The 15,982-nt window shown below is 39.9% G+C and overlaps 1 long non-coding RNA gene across 2 annotated transcripts in view; it reads right to left on the bottom strand.

Moving 5' to 3' along the window:
• LOC102064414 (uncharacterized) overlaps positions 1-15,982 on the bottom strand; it is a 444,388-nt gene that overhangs the window by 295,873 nt on the left and 132,533 nt on the right. For both annotated transcript variants that reach the window (XR_003380436.2, XR_003380437.2), the window contains one exon: positions 356-461. This is a non-coding gene — a long non-coding RNA (uncharacterized LOC102064414). The remainder of the gene's footprint in view (positions 1-355; positions 462-15,982) is intronic.

Here is a 15,982-nt window from a genome sequence, read left to right as displayed (position 1 = left end):
TGCTATCATTCATTTGCTGGAGAAAAATCATTAAATACATGTCACTTCAAAACTCCGTGACTTAATATGGAATTGAAATGACCTTTATTTTGGCACACTAGTGCACTGAGTTAGAGTATTACGAAGTCCCAAGTGTTGCCTGTTTACAAATGCCAGATAGACTACTACTATGGCTCTAATGTGCTCAGAGATTGTGCAGCCAATGAGCACTAACTGTAACTAACTGAAATAGTGAATTAGCTGTGGAGGAAGATTCACAGCTTACCAATGGGAAAAGCCACTACTTCGAGAAAATGGTTTAATTTGTGTTGGAAATTTGACCAACTAGAAGTGAAAATTTTTACCAAGTACTCACTTTTGTTAGATGCTGTTTTGGTGTTTGGCCTCCTGTCTTGCAATCCATAAACTTGTATCTTGGGCCTGGGATACTTCTTCCCTTCCATATGGTTCTCACACCAAGTCTGTAAGAGTGACAGCTGAATGAGTCACAGTCATGCTTAACTTCACACACAAAGGTGTCTAATTCTAAGTCTTAAAAATGCACATGACTGCATCATAAAAAGCCACAGGCTGCAACACAGATCTTCAAAGCACAGCCAGGGAGCGCACAGATGTGTATGTCAACCCTCTGCACCCACTGCGCCATTCTCAGGACTCAGGGTAGTCAAACAAGAGTCAGATTTCCACTCATTTCCTGAGGTTGTTCAACAGCATCTGATGGACGCTGTGGATCACTAAGATTCTGTCCTCTGGACCTTTTAGCACATATTCAGCCATCCCCTCTCACATCAGGGGACTTCTGAAGAGGTGCAGCGCTCCAAGACAAAGACTTGACTGATTCTTATATCTGTTCCAACAAGGAACACCACGGCTAAAGCAGTTGCAGTGTTTCACTGTGTCCAACTGAGGTCCTTCTCCTGAGGGCTAACAACACAAAAGGCATTTTGTAATAGCTCCCTTTGAAATCAAATTAGCGATGTTTCAAGGCGTGACCCATAAAGGGCTGCTGTCCAGAATGGACATGTGTTTGACAGATACATGTTCCACCTAGCAGGACTCTTCAAGAGTACAGATGGAATCAAGATGTGTGAACAGAGCACCAAAAGGGGAGTCATGGGATATCAGGATATACAGCAAAGCTCTCTGCCTCAACAGATAAAAAGGAAACAATATCAGATACAGTGTGAAATAGCTCACTCCAGCTGGTAGGACAGATTCTGACAGAATTATATAGGTATGATTATTGCAGAGAAAGATGCTATTCCATATGTGCGAAAGCTAGCAAAATATAGTCCAAATTAAACTATATAACCTTGTGCCAACTCCTTATAAAAGTCATAAAAAGTCAAAATCTCCTACTTCCATTTGCCCATACACTGCAAAATGCTAAGAGTTATTGTGAGCTGTAGCTCAGAATACCCATGAACACAATTTGGAGAATAGGAGTATCTAGAAAGCAGGCTATTTTTACCTGTCTAGCTGTAAAATTATTGGAAAGTTAGAAAAGAACATGAGCTTTCAAGTTTGCCACAATGTATTTCCTTATGTGACAGAAAACTAACCACCTCCTCATCCTGCGGGTCAATATCTCTGGAGCAGGAATGAAGATGAGAACTCCCGTCCATAGTATACAAAACAGGAAAGCATTTAGTGGTTGGACTTTCCAAACATCCAAAGGTCCCATTTAACTGTAGAGAGAATTAATTTAAAGCACAACAGTGCTTCCTAATGCAGTCCAGCTTCATAATTCATTTTCATATGAATTCACAGACAAGAAAAAAAAAAATCATGCTAGTATATCGAAGACCCCTATAGCAATCAAATTAAAAGAAACATCTGCTGTCAGGAACTCCATCAACTACTCCTTGTTGCCACTGTATTCTGTCTGAAAAGAGGACAAGACAGAGATTAACTATGTGTATTTTACAAGATGAAACAAGGATCTAGAGCAAGACATAGGCTGTGTCAGGACTTCACTATGTGTCAGGACCAGACACTTCTGAATAAACACCCAGGTACTTTAGGTCAGGATTAGGAGCCAAGGCTAAAATATCACAGTGAAAAATGCCGTTGAATGACAACAGCAGACATCACTGATGGCAGAATTTAACTTACATCAGATTCTCAATGGCTCATTTCTTCAATGATCTCCAAGTTCTGCCTCTGCTAACAACAGGAATGGCAACAATTTCAGGAAATGGAACCCATTTCTACCTTCTCACAAAAAGGATAGTGGAGTATGCCATACTCTACATAGCTCAGACATAAGGTTATAGCCAAGATTTGGCTGTATATCTATCTTTTCAGCTGCATTTGATTACTTAAAAATCACTGACTAACACTTGTGATTTTCATATTATTTTTTCAGGAAATTACTTTAGAGACCTGGGAAGTGTCACAGTGATCACATAACTATATGCAATAAACTCACTTACTGATAAACTCACCATCCCTGAGAGAGATACACAATACGAGATTCAAACCTGATATGAAATGCCAACCCAAAAAGGATGGGAATTTAGCTCATTCTCCGTGTTCAGGCAGTTCTCCTTCCTTGGACTGCAGAGACGGTCAGCTGTCAGATTGACTTTCATCATTCCCTCAGGGATAGAGTGAGAAAACAAAACTTCTACCACTAGAATTTAATGGTGAATGACTTTGCATCTGAATCCCAGTGTGGCCACAGCTTTTTCTCTTGGATTATAAACCTAGTTAAAGCTTTGATTAAAGGAGGTAGTAACTGAATGGTAATAGGATCATTCTCATCGGTGACTCTGTATCAGCAGCAGAGTAACATCCTCCTATTGTTTCTGAAGCAGTAAGTATGTTCTCCATGTGGACAATAAATGAACTTGGCCCTGGAAACTGTGCAGTTGGAGTAGTCCATTCAGAAAAATTGTAAAAAAAGTAATGCAATAAAACATAGACTAAAGCCCAAAGGCAATGATCAGTCTGCCCTGTCACCCAGGTTAGTGAACATGAGCCAACACTTAGGCTTTGAGTTCCCCCCTAGAGTGGTACCTTTTCCTTTTCAGTCCATCACAGACATCTTTACAGCTTTGTCTCTCAGCAGTCCCTTCTGAGGCCCCAGGGATCCACACTGGCCCATCATGAATGTTATTTTTCTTGTGTTACTACTGTTAAAAGCCCATAGAAGATATTCAGGAAGGAATTAAGAGTCTGTGTTAGTGTGATTTCTGTCATCCCCATATATCTTGGATTAGGTTAAACATACTCTTTCTCCCCTTCACTATTTCAGCACAGCTTCCCAATGTATATGCTAGAGAAGTAAGCTTGCATTAGTTGTACCTGCACTAGAAAATTGAAAAAGCCAGGGACAGTTCCTTGGGATTACAGCTACTGTCTGCAACATTTCCTATTCACAGAAAATTCATATTTAACCCTCTTTACCTCCAAGACAAGATGGTCAGGAACCTGTTCAGAATGGGTTCTGGGTTGGAGCTCATCCCTGAATGATGTCTATAAATTATTTGAGAAATCTAGTCGGTCCAAGTCTAAAGCCTGCCAGGGACTCTTCTAACACTTAATTGTAGGCAATGTGGTGCTTGTGGATGCTTCCTCACAGTTTTCTTTATTAGTATAGATATCGCTGTAGACAGCAAGAAAAGAAACTCAAAATCATACAGAATCCAGTGACCAGTGTTCTGGTTTTACTGGTTTTTTGTTTTGTTTTCATTTAAACTCCTCATCAAAGCAGCCTTCTACAGACTCGTATCATATTCTACTCATTTACAAAACTATTCAATGCTTCTATGAACACCTTGGTTGGCTGTCAGTAGATTATCAAACTTAGAGCATTATAACAGACACTGAAAATATTGTGGGTACATAAAACACACCCAGAAATGATACAGCCCTTTCAGACTAGAAGAGGGTCTGTCTTTCAGATCTCCATAGAGAAAGAGCTTGAATTGCTCTTAAGGGGGTACCCAATCTGTATCATTCAGCAGATCTAAAACAAACTGAGTCACATTACAGAGCAAGCAAGCATTTACAGGTCTCTACTCTAAAACAGAGCTCCCCATCTCTTGCTGAGTGTGACAGCTCCCACGCGAAGGTCACTGGTTTCTGGGTTATTCAAGCATTCAGTGTTGATGTAGAATCGATCTGTTCCCACTCAGTTATGCAGCTAGGACACATCACCCCTCAGTTTCACTGTACATTCTCAAGCACAGACAGACACAAGGACAGTAGTTTTAAATCCTTACAGAACAGAAAAGTTTTTCCTAGCTCAGAGACAAAAATCCCTATCTCTCCCTGGCATCATTACTTAGTAGCAATAACTCCAAGGTGCTGAGACCACATTTAGCTTTATGGAATAAAACATAACAAGCTGTCAAAATGTGCATAAATAAATTAGAGTCATTATTCCAGCTTAAGGTTCTGGGGACATAAACAATCCTCTTGAAGTTTGCTGTGACATTTTTTGCAGCAGGAGCCAAGCATTAAAATTACGTCCTGTATACAGAGAGCTGTAAATGCATTCTGTCTCAGGGCCTGGCACTGCAGCACAGAAATCAACAGGCCTGCCTTGGAATAGAAAATACAGCAGTTCAGGGCCAATTCCCTGCCCCATGAGCACAAGTTTTATGGCACAGCCCATGTCCATATGGCTAAACTCTGTCCTTCTGCTCAGTCCCCAAAGAGGAGCTCTCATCCATATCTGCCTGCTTGGAAGAGTCCCTGGCTCTCACTGCTGCCCTGACCCATCTCCGGGCCCAGCTGCACAGAGTGCTGGCTGGCACAGACAGAACCATGCCCTGGAGCGTGCTAACACCCAAACTCCACAGGTCACCAATGCCACTGCTCCTGGCCCTGCCCAATGCACTACTACAGACACAGTCTGGGACTTCTGCTAGGATATTACCCTAAATGTTTACCCTTTTGTAAGTGATTTCCAGTTCTATAATAAGAAATGCAGAAAGTGAGATCCAAAAAAGACATGAGGAATGAAGACATACACTCATTTTGTGTGTATAGGGATTTAAAGGAGCTGTACCAGGTGAAAGCACATATCTATCACGCCTGCAGCACTAACCAATTACACAGACTCAGGAAACAGTGTGGTATCAAGGTAAGCACACAGTGATACCTCCCCAGCACAGTCTTCTGCAGCCCTTTGTGACTCAGAGACTTCCTGAACAAAAAGTGGTACCCTGGTATTTAAAAGCTTTCTGAGGATTCTTCTCAAAGAAAATGAACTCTGGAATTAAATGCTGTATATAATTAAAAATCCAGTGAAAATAGGCTTCAGCAATTTGAATTATAAACAAGGAGAAAACCCATTCATTCTGAAAACACACTTTACATCAAAAGAACATCAAAACAAGGATGAACAAGAGTAGTGTCATTACAAGAAAGTATCAAGCTGAAAGCTACAATCTCTAAGAGTAAAATGGCACTGACATTATGACTGAAGGCTTTTGCTTGGGCTCAGTGCACATAAAATACAACAGAATCAAATTTTGTAGTGTATTCAAGGCAGAACCTGCTATGGGAGAAATCAAAACAAATGGCTAGTAACTCTGGTAAAATGCAGGATCCCTCCTGTTTTGCAACAAACAATTTTTACAGCAATTTTTTTTCTAACATTTTTGGTATACACGTTTAAGGTTCTGAAAAACCACCATAACAACTGCGTCTTTGGGTTCTGATGGGTATTTTTGAGCTACTTGCTAAATCCATATTAGGAGCTGAGGCAGCCGTGGCAGTATGAAGGATTGTTCCATTCCTGAGTGGGAAATTCCATGAGATAAAGCATTCTTGCATTTTGTCCAGCTGAAATACTGTATTTCCACTGAAAATGCCATACTAATAAGCTCACTGGTGATGTTTATCTAGAAATTATTAAGACAGAAATACTTTTGATTCCTCTGTCTCTCCTTCTCTTTCTCTTCATTGCAGGATCAAGTGGGTGGGTCAAACAAAAAATCTAAATGCATTTTCCCCCCAATAATAAAGAAATTGATATTTCCTTACTTTTGCCTTGATGTATCAAAAACATACCAAGGTAGAACCATCCTGCTTTCCAATTTTTTTTTGTTGACCATTGAAAGGAAAGGCTCCATAGAAATTAATCTAGCATAGAAAAGTTCTTGCTTGCTCTGTGCTTACTCCCAGTGACAGAACAATGCAGATGCAAGCTTGAACATCCATGATATGACTCCTCTGAGATTTCTCCACTCCTCCATATAGATTGTAAACACGACACAAATGCAATCCAATATTTTTATTTGGGACATCATGGAAAGTCGCAGAAATTAATTTGGAGCAGATGGCAGAACAATTCTGACTAGGACAGAAATCAAGAAGAATACAAAGACTTCTGCCAAACTTAGGAAGAAGGTAAAAAGACAACACAGAAATCGTGCTTCTATAGATCACTATCTGGTGTATGTTAGAGGGATGCTGGCTATGTCATTTGATTCTCTTCTGCCAGAAATTTCCTCATCTGCAGAACGGTGACAGCAGTATTGCCAACCTCACAGGGATCCTGTAAGGACAATGATCTGCTTTTTACTGGGCAAGTATTAGATGAAGGATGGAGGAGCCCATCATCACCCTATGGCTTCCTCAAATGCCAGAGAAGCGTTATAGGGCTCCTAGCATGCAGAGCAGATCTGTTCACGTGTGATCATTTTACCTAAACCAGCATTGGCCTGCATTCCTCAGATCACTAATCACCTTCAGCTCAGAACACAACCACTACACCAATGCAAGATAAAAAAACAGTGCTTACAATTATATGTGTAATATCAAATTAATAGAGAAACAGAATAAAGGAATCTAATAATCAGATCAGAATATATTTGGGTTGCAAAGAATTTAAGAAAAAAAAGACGTGGGGAAACCCCAAAACTGCATAAAATGATCCTTCAGGCTAATCAGCAACTCTAGTAAGACAGCCATACAGCAAGGGCTCAGGGATCAGTTTGGTAGGGAAGAGAAGCATTCTCATTATGTGTAAGCTGTAATGGGAGTAGTGGGGGTGACACAAGCCCCTCAAAAATATTCCATTGTCAGTGCAGGAACATTCTCTCAGAAGGAACAGTTTCATATGACAGTGTCCCAAAGTCTCTCACATCCCCTTAGTGATCTCCATGTCTTGGAACATACATGGAAAAAACAGAGGCGCTTACGTTGTGGCAGGATAAAGGACAGACATCATAAATATGGGAATCTCATTAAAAAAAAAAAAACCAACCCAGGAATTATTTTTCTAAAAATAGCGTATGTACAAGTTTATATCCTACTCCTTTCCCCTCTGGTGGTTACAGTTCAGCTTATATAGGCATGCCTTATCACTAAAGACAGGCAATTAAATATGGGAACGGATGTCAAGTCGATGGTCTGTGTTCTTGTGAAACCATTTCACCACTCTTCCACAAACTGGAAAATATTTAGCAAGAGGTGTGCAAACTGGGCCCAGGTGCAAGAGTGTGCTTGAAAGGTGAGTAACATCTGCCGGAAGCAGATCTAGACAGAAGGATTCAGCATGAAAAATATTTCCTTAGCTCTCCAGATATGGAATTTTATTCTTCTGGCCTGAAAATATTTGTTACTTTTATTCTGAAACTTTGAGTTTTCTATTCATACTTCCAACAACAAACTGTCAACTGCTGTTACAAAATTTACAGTGTTTCACAGAAAAACCTACTGACCTCAGCAAAATATTCTTCTGCTTGACCACACAGACCAAAGCATTTGAGCCATAGAAAAACACAGCAGAGAATAAAACATTTGGCCATTAAAACTCACTTATCGATTTCGTTTCTCTCTAACAGCCTTTCAGAGCTTCAGTTCAGTGACATGAAGACCTCTCAAATCTGGAAAGTGGTCAGTCTGCAGATAAAGCACTTTCCAATAGCTTTGATGTCTCCTGGTGAGACTCTACATTGCCCAGAAGCCCCAGGGATATCCACTGTAGCAATATAAGGGCTGAAATTTGTCCTTGTATTTTTGTACCACTAAAATCCAGCATAATCCTCATTTTGAAGACTTAAGTGAGACTTAAGCAGTACATAGCCTCATACCAAGTCTTCTTTGTCTTGGCACAAATTTCACCCAGGCAAGACAATATTTGCTCAGGTGCAGTACCTTGGGTGAGAGTTAATCCCTTTCATTTCTGACACAATACTTATTATGTACAATAACTAATAAAAGCCACTCTTGAGATCGACAACCTACACATTTTTAATTTCCTCTCATGTACTGTAGCCTTTCATAAGCTCCTTTGATCCTGTCTAGGTGTCAATCTTTGCATGCATATAGGTCACAAGAAAGTTCATCTCATGTTAATAGTCCAGCCACCTTCAGATACTTTGATTTTAAGCCATTTCCACTTCCAAATTTCAATTCATCATCTTACTTTAGTTATTGCATTCTTCTCAAAGATACAAAGCAACAGAGACTGTGATTTTTCTTGGACTTGTACTAAAGAGGAAAAAGTCACATCAAAAATCCAAGCTTCCTTCTTGTCTGGCCAGTTAGAGACACACGTGCACGCTGTGCTCTTCCCTCCCAAGGGAAAGGTGGGCCATCCAAGGCAGGGTTTTGGGGCCTGCTGGCCCAGGAGTAGCATTCCTGAGACAGCAATCAGTCTGAAATACACAAAATGCAGAATCAAATCATGTGGCCTCATGAAATCTGAGCTGAGGACTCTGAATCTGGGGAAAGGCAGAGCACTACCTGATGCAGGCACTCCTAGAAGAGCTCTGATGAACATGGATCATGACTGTACCCTTGTCCTCCTCCAGTCTCAGAGGCTGAGCACAGCCCTCCCTAAGTGCATGGGCTAGATCTTGCTGCAGCCTTAAATCCCTGCCCAAAGTAAAACATCCTCCATAGCTCTTTTCTTTTTTCCACAAACCACCAGCACTGAAAGTTCTGCCTTCTTTGGTGTTTCAAAAAGGACCAGAGGTTGCCAGTGACAGAGTGCAAGACAAGAGGGACTGGACTTAATCTTTTCTGAGAAGGCAAACCTTACAGAAATGTTTGTTTTCACTCTGCTGTTCAACATTCCAGCTAGTGGGAAGCTTCAGGAACTTGTTCCAATGGCTTGTTTCTCCTGCTCCCTCCCATGGCAAACTGAAATCAATATTTTTAGATTCTTGTCATTCCCTTGAAGACTCTCTCTCTTTCCCTCCCTTTCCGAGGTCACACAAACTTTGCTTTGGACTCCAAACTATTAATTTTTCACATTACTCAATTTAGGTGTCTGAAAAGCTTCTCACTCATCAACCCATAGAAGGAAGTGTTCTTTTTCTTTTTACTTTATAAGACAAATAAGAGATACAAATCTCAGCAACAGAAGTTAAGTCTCTTCCATGCCATTGCAACAAGGTGTCTCCAAGCCTGACCTGAAGTCCCCCCTCCTTGGCACATACTTGCTGGCTTTGCTTCATGATCAGAGTGCTTTGCTTCCATAGGCACAGGGCAGAGCAAAAATATATATGTATATATATATATCTGTGTTAATGGGGAAATTGTGAGTGATTTTCTAACCAGGCAAAGTAACTGCAGGCAATCGTAGTGAAATTGAATTCATTCCTCACAGGTCACCAAACACTGTGTCAAACATTACTACGTTTTGGTAGCCATGAGCTTAAGTTAGGCTTACACTCTATTTAGAGTTTAACAGCTGCATAGCCCAGTGTCAGATTTAGGAGCTCAGCAAGGATTCCTGTCAGCTATGCCTGGAAAAGAGATGAGCATGTAAGAGGAAGTACTGTGAAGCAAGAAGCAACCTTCCTCATTTACCAAAAGTTCCCTTTTCTGCTCAGCTACTCTTCCAGACTCACTTGAACGAGCAGAGGAATATACCAGTGCAGTCCTACCTGTCAGCAGGGAAGAATGTTTGTGCATCTGATTCCCCTCTCTCTCTACCAGAGCTTTGCTCTTGGATCTCCTGAGACTCCCGATAACCTCCTATATTACTGCAACGTTTGTTTAACATCAACCCATAAAATTCCTGAGGTTGCCACACTGCCCTTTTCTCCTGCCCACACCCAGGATCTCCTCATCTTCTTACACACAGTAAACAATTCCCCACAGGGTTCACATTTGTTGTGATAACTCACCAACCCATTAAAACTCAAACTCTGACGCACACAATGCAGCAAGCTTGTGCAGTGCTGTCAGGTAAGGCTTTGCTGATGCACTCAGACTTTACCAATAAAATAATATTTTTGTTCTCAAAACTATCTACTGAAGTCTCACAGAATGTCATAGCAAGAGCTACAAAGTATTTTTAAGGGGGGAAGAAAAAAGAGAGAAAATATTTTTCACCATAGAGACTTCAACAAGTCAGCTTATGTAGACAGGTTGGAAAGCATTTTGCAAAGTCATGAAGACAGTTTTGTTCTGTTCACTTATACAGTTCCTTTGGTTGGATGCAAGTAGTACCATAATCAAGTATTTCTACTTTGGTCCTCAAGTAGGCAGAATACAACTGAAATCCAGATCCACTTTTTTTATGTCAGGTAAGCCAGGAAGACTTTTTATTTTTAAGCTTGCAAAAACAAATTTGCAAATTTTCCTATCCACATTTTAGGTCTGAAAAATCTGCTGAGCTGTTTATGCTTGTTTGGAAAAAGTCTTAAGCCTAGATCATCAAGAAGGTCTTTCCTTGCTGCATTGCTTCATGTCTGCCTGGGACAAGGTCCTGTGCAATTATTTCTGTGCTCAGTATGTCTGTTTGAGGTATGAGTCCTAAGTCCCTAAGTCCCTTTGCAGGCTCTTGCAAATATACTCTGACAGACTGAACTATGCACAGTTTCTTCATTCAGTTGTCTCTTAAGATGAGATTCTCTTTTTGATAAACACAAAAGTCTAAATTTACACAAATGCATAACATACACTGCCAAAAGAGAGAGAATGAAAGTATTAGCCAATCAGTATTTATAACAACCTTTGTTTTAATACTACAAATATCTTGAAGCATTTCTTTGCACACACCTTTCTGGAAGTCCACAGCCTATTTCCCAATCAAAGACAACGCGTTGCCCATGCAACAGCAATAAAGCTGTCACACCGCCTTCGGCTGTAGCTAGCAGTCTGTCCACATCCAAGACTTCATTGAAAAAGAAAAGGTGCAGGCCCTAAATCTGGATGAATTGACTGGCAAAGGGCTATGTACCTAAAGTTCAGCTCACTTTTTCTTGGCAAAAGCATTTAAATCCTCTAATGGAGATTTATGTCATTTTGTCTGGGTGCATTTCCCACAGAGGCTTCAGAAATTAATCATGCCTCCTCCCCAGTCCTGGAAACATCCCCAAGTTAGCATGAAATTACCTTTCAATTTTACCTCACCTTTTCCACTGTCTCTCATCTCCAAAATACCTGTACCTGCTGAAAATATCACATACTATACTTTTACTGTATTTTACACTTATGGAGAACTATATCTGTGATAGTTAACAAGATTCTGTAAATTGCTATGACTGTAACATCCTCAATATTTCTTAAATTGTTTTAGAGACTGGACTGCTGTTTGATCAGACTCACAGACACCTGTAAATTCAATATCTTTAGATATTTTCCTCTTTTGCAATTTTAAAGAGCTCCAGACTTGGAATTAATTTTAGAGACAAATGACCAGCAATAAACTCCTCCCTTATTTATTATTTTTTGCTATGCTTCATGTTTCATTAGAAGATGTGAAGCACCTACACAAACAGGAACTGAAAAATAAAATATTGAACCAGGAACCTCTGTTCGTAAAGATGCCAGTTTAATGTATGCAAAATGAAAAATATTTTATAAAACTATTAATAAAAATATTCCCCCAAGTCAACCAAAGTTAACTGCAGTATTTCCAGTCTACTCTAAACAATATCGGTATCATAACTAATTATCTCACAATTACTAATATTTTTCCTTGATGAACTCTGTGCTACCTCATTCTAATGAAAGTGCTGCAAGGTAATACAGCAGTTAGATGACAATGCAAATAGGACCCATTCAATTTGCACAAAAAAAGGTTGCAAGGAGCAATTAGCACTTCATTAATATGATATAAAATGCTAATTTGCCATATATCCCAAGTGACTCAAAACTCCTTTCCATCCATATGTGCAAATAATAGTTAATATGATGCAGTGTGTATGAACCAGGTTCATGGTGCATTAGCTGGAATTCCTGTGTCAGTTTTCAGTATAATAGCTATTAGTTAATATGAACAGTAGCTCACATTTAACCTATGACAGCAGTGTTAAATGATAAAAGGATCTGTTGGCAGCAATATCTCATAATTCCACCCCTGTAAAGTTCTCCCTTCCTTGCTATCCAGGATGAAGTATTGGAAACTGACTTCTAATCTAATTTATAAAGCAGATTGAAATGAAGTGCTGGTAGCACTCAGCTCGGCTGCTCAGCATTTTGAGAAGCAAGATCATTCCTGGCGAATTGCGCAGCTCAGGCATTCAAGCACTCACTGGCAGCTTCTAATGATCAAAGTATTTGACTTAAATAATTGATTTATTTATACCAGTAAAGAAGCTCCAGGGGGTTGTGAATATTATGAGATATAATCACACCACTAGGGAATTAGAGACACTCAGATGTGCCTTGTGCTTGCTAATGCCCTACGGGTGTGATTAGGATATCAGACATCAAAGGAATTTGCTCTAAATTTTTTCATATAATAAATTAATAAAAATAATTTATTTAAATAATTCCATTGATTTAACGAGACAGATCTGGTGCAAGATAGTGTATGCAGAGAACTACAATGAAGTGTGTTGATCTAGGACACCACAGAAGCCCTGACCATCTTCAGTTAACACCCAAGCACCAGCAGGATCCTCTGGCTAGGGGGTGCCTTCCGAGGCATTATCATCACCTCAAAGCTTACTGTCTGCAATGAGCACTCCCAGATACTTCAGTCAGCTTGCATTGTCTGAGATGGAGTAAAATGGTGCTCTCCAACAAATCCTTTCAAGAAGGGAAATGCTGATTAACAGTGACACACAAGGCAGTACTGCATTCTGGCACAGACAGCACAGCATGGCTGCAATATCTCATGGAGCACCCAGGCTCTTCTGGCCAGATTGTGTATTCAGATATTTTAACATCTACCTTAATGGCTTATATGGTGAGACTATTGCAGTCTACATGGATTTTACAGTCTTTAATGCACTTCCTACCCCAGCATTAAAAAAAAAAAAAATAGGGAAGTGTTCTTCTGTCAGTTATAAAAAATTTAATTACCCTGAGACCAAATAACCTGCTCAAGGGCACACTAACAGTCCAGGCAGACCACGGGCTTAAACCTGTACTGACTTTCTGCAATACACTTCAGAAAATTTCAGAAATACACCAGTTTTTCCACGATAATATTACAGCAACAGGCATTAACATCATGTTATTTTTAACCTAGTGTGGTGTAAGGGAAGTATTTAGATGTTCCACACTCAGAAGTACAATCATTGTCTTTATCCCAGAACCCACAGGGACACATTTATGACAGTGACAGGAAAAACAAAGGCATCTTTTTAGAGAAGAGTTGTGGAAAAACCCTGTAGGTCCTTTCAGAGCCATAGAAAGGCATAGAAGACAGAAAGCAAAATTCGGGGGAAATTTTTGCCTTGGACAATCTAGTTCTCCAGGTGCAAAATACAATTGCTGTCCTTGGGTTGCAGAAAAAAAGAGTAAATTAGACTCTTTGAACCCATGTCTTAACTTCCCTGGGGTCAGGCCTAGTCTGTTTTATATTGCTTTAGTGTCCTCCGAAGATGTTGCAAAAGAACTTCAGAACTGCAATGTTGTTTAAACAAGCCATGCAAGTTCTAAGTAAGACACCAACCGCAATTATAAATTCCTGCAAAAGCAACATCTCTATCACTAAAATTAGAAAGGGAGAAGTGTCAAGAGATTTGCTCATGCCTATGGGAAAAGCCTAAGACTGTGTTTGACTTCCCTACACTAAAGTTTCATTCCCATCCTTGCATATGTGTTCTGATTTAGGAATAACAAGCATTGTTTGTGCTGGCTAGACCCATTATCAACTTATGCCACAGAAAGAGATACCCTTGGGCACATCACAGATCAGACATCCATCAAGTGCTTTTATTGCAAGGATCACATCTGAAATCAACTTCAAATGCACACAAAATTCAGTCTGTCTCTCTCTCTCTCTTAGCAAGTTCAAAAGAAACTCTCCTGTTTGGAATTTCAGGATTTGAACTGAGCCCAGAGTCATGCAGTCCACTGAAAGTGCTACATGTATCATGCTGTGTTGAAAATAAATGTACACATTTTTCTATGTTTATACCCCTTTTCCTTTCTTTACCTCATTTTTCCAACATGCACATAATAAATACACTCTGTCCTACAGATGCACTTTCACCAAAGTGCACTAAAGAGGATTTTTTACTTTCCAGCACTAAGCATCATCACTGTGGACTGGTTGGGCTGTGGCAGAACTTCAGCAAGGGTGTAGACCCCACATTTAGGTAGGGCTTAATCTGCCCACATGGTCTTGTAATATGATGGGTATTTGCTTTGTTCTGCTTATGTTTCTCATATGCCTGTGTTGTCCCATGCCAATTTACCTTGTAGAACTGAGTTTAATACAATTACCACAAGGAACAATAAAAACTCAGAAAAAGTCTTTCTATCTAGGCCCACCTTTAAAAAATACAAAATATCTGTAAATCTCTGACATATATATCATTAGAGACAGTCATGTCACCAACTTTGATCCCAATTTCAAATTCTTAGTTTTTTGTGCGATTGACAACTACAACTTCAATAGCTACTGATCTGAGTCCTGTATTGACTATGAAATCTCAGATGTGATCCCAGTCAAGATTATAATACAGTTTAATAATTCTGATCCTAGTGATATCTTAGTATGTATCCCACAGCACGGCTGCCTGTTAGTTAAGACTGAAAATACCAGCAGTCTACCCTTGAAGCAGACTGTCAAGTTTATAAGCAGCCAGCAGAGATCAAGGATTATTAACAACATCGACTCTCAGAACTGAGGCTTCTTTAAACAGTGTCTGTTTTGTTATCTATATCATCCATGACCTGTGTGTTATTCTCAAGGATAACAACAGCTACACCACCTTGAGCAAACCAACTTCTTAGGAGACCAAAGAAGTGAATCACTCAGAGAGACCTCATAACAGAAATCAGCCCAAGTGTCTCAGCAGTGAAAATACCTATTCGTGACTGGAGACAAAACTTAAAAGCCACGGAACAAAACAGTATTAAAAGCTGAACTTATCAATGTACTAGAATTTTCCATGTTTATTTATAAATGAAAATATTATTTACATTTATACAGGATTAAAAATCTTCTCTCTTTGTGTACAACCATGTTCTTTGCTTCTCGAAACCAAACCTCAGCAGAACAATCTCCAGCACAGCAAGGCCTGGAGTCTACAATTAACATAATGAGAGCAGGCTGCCCAGCTAGCCATGACGGAAGTCAGAGGCAGGAAGGTAACTGCATGCCAATACAGCTGTAGGAACCACAGGACAAAAGGGATTCAACAGGAGCTTTCATGAGCAGGATCTGACCTTGAAGGCTCAGCTGCAGTAAATCAAGAATGATGTTAGCTAACACATGGCTCTTTGCACAAGCAAAGTCTCAAACTTGCCTCCATCCTCATCCTCCTTTGCAGGAATTCAGTCTGAAGGTAACAGAGATATTAATTGCTTTGCCAATCACATCCAAGTGGAAGATAAAAAGTAAAAAATCAGTCAGGAAAAGAACACATTAGGCCATAAGAGACCAAGAATGGACTCAGCTATGGGAGTGGACTTTGTAACTTAAAAGCAAGGGGTAGTTCTCCTAGAACCAGCTTTCCCTTCTGCAGAAAGCCACTCTTCCTTAGCCTCTCTCACTGCATGCATTCAGTTAGAAGACTCTCTCCTTCATCCCAGTGGTTGTGTCCCAGGCATTGTGAAATATTGGTGCTGTCAGCATTTGCAGCTGTAGGAAGTCAGATAT

This window comes from Zonotrichia albicollis, chromosome 3 (genome assembly GCF_047830755.1).
Source record: "Zonotrichia albicollis isolate bZonAlb1 chromosome 3, bZonAlb1.hap1, whole genome shotgun sequence".
Classification (NCBI taxonomy): domain Eukaryota; kingdom Metazoa; phylum Chordata; class Aves; order Passeriformes; family Passerellidae; genus Zonotrichia; species Zonotrichia albicollis.
The sequence above is the reverse complement of the archived record's forward strand: the minus strand, read 5'-3'. Positions and strand labels throughout refer to the sequence as shown.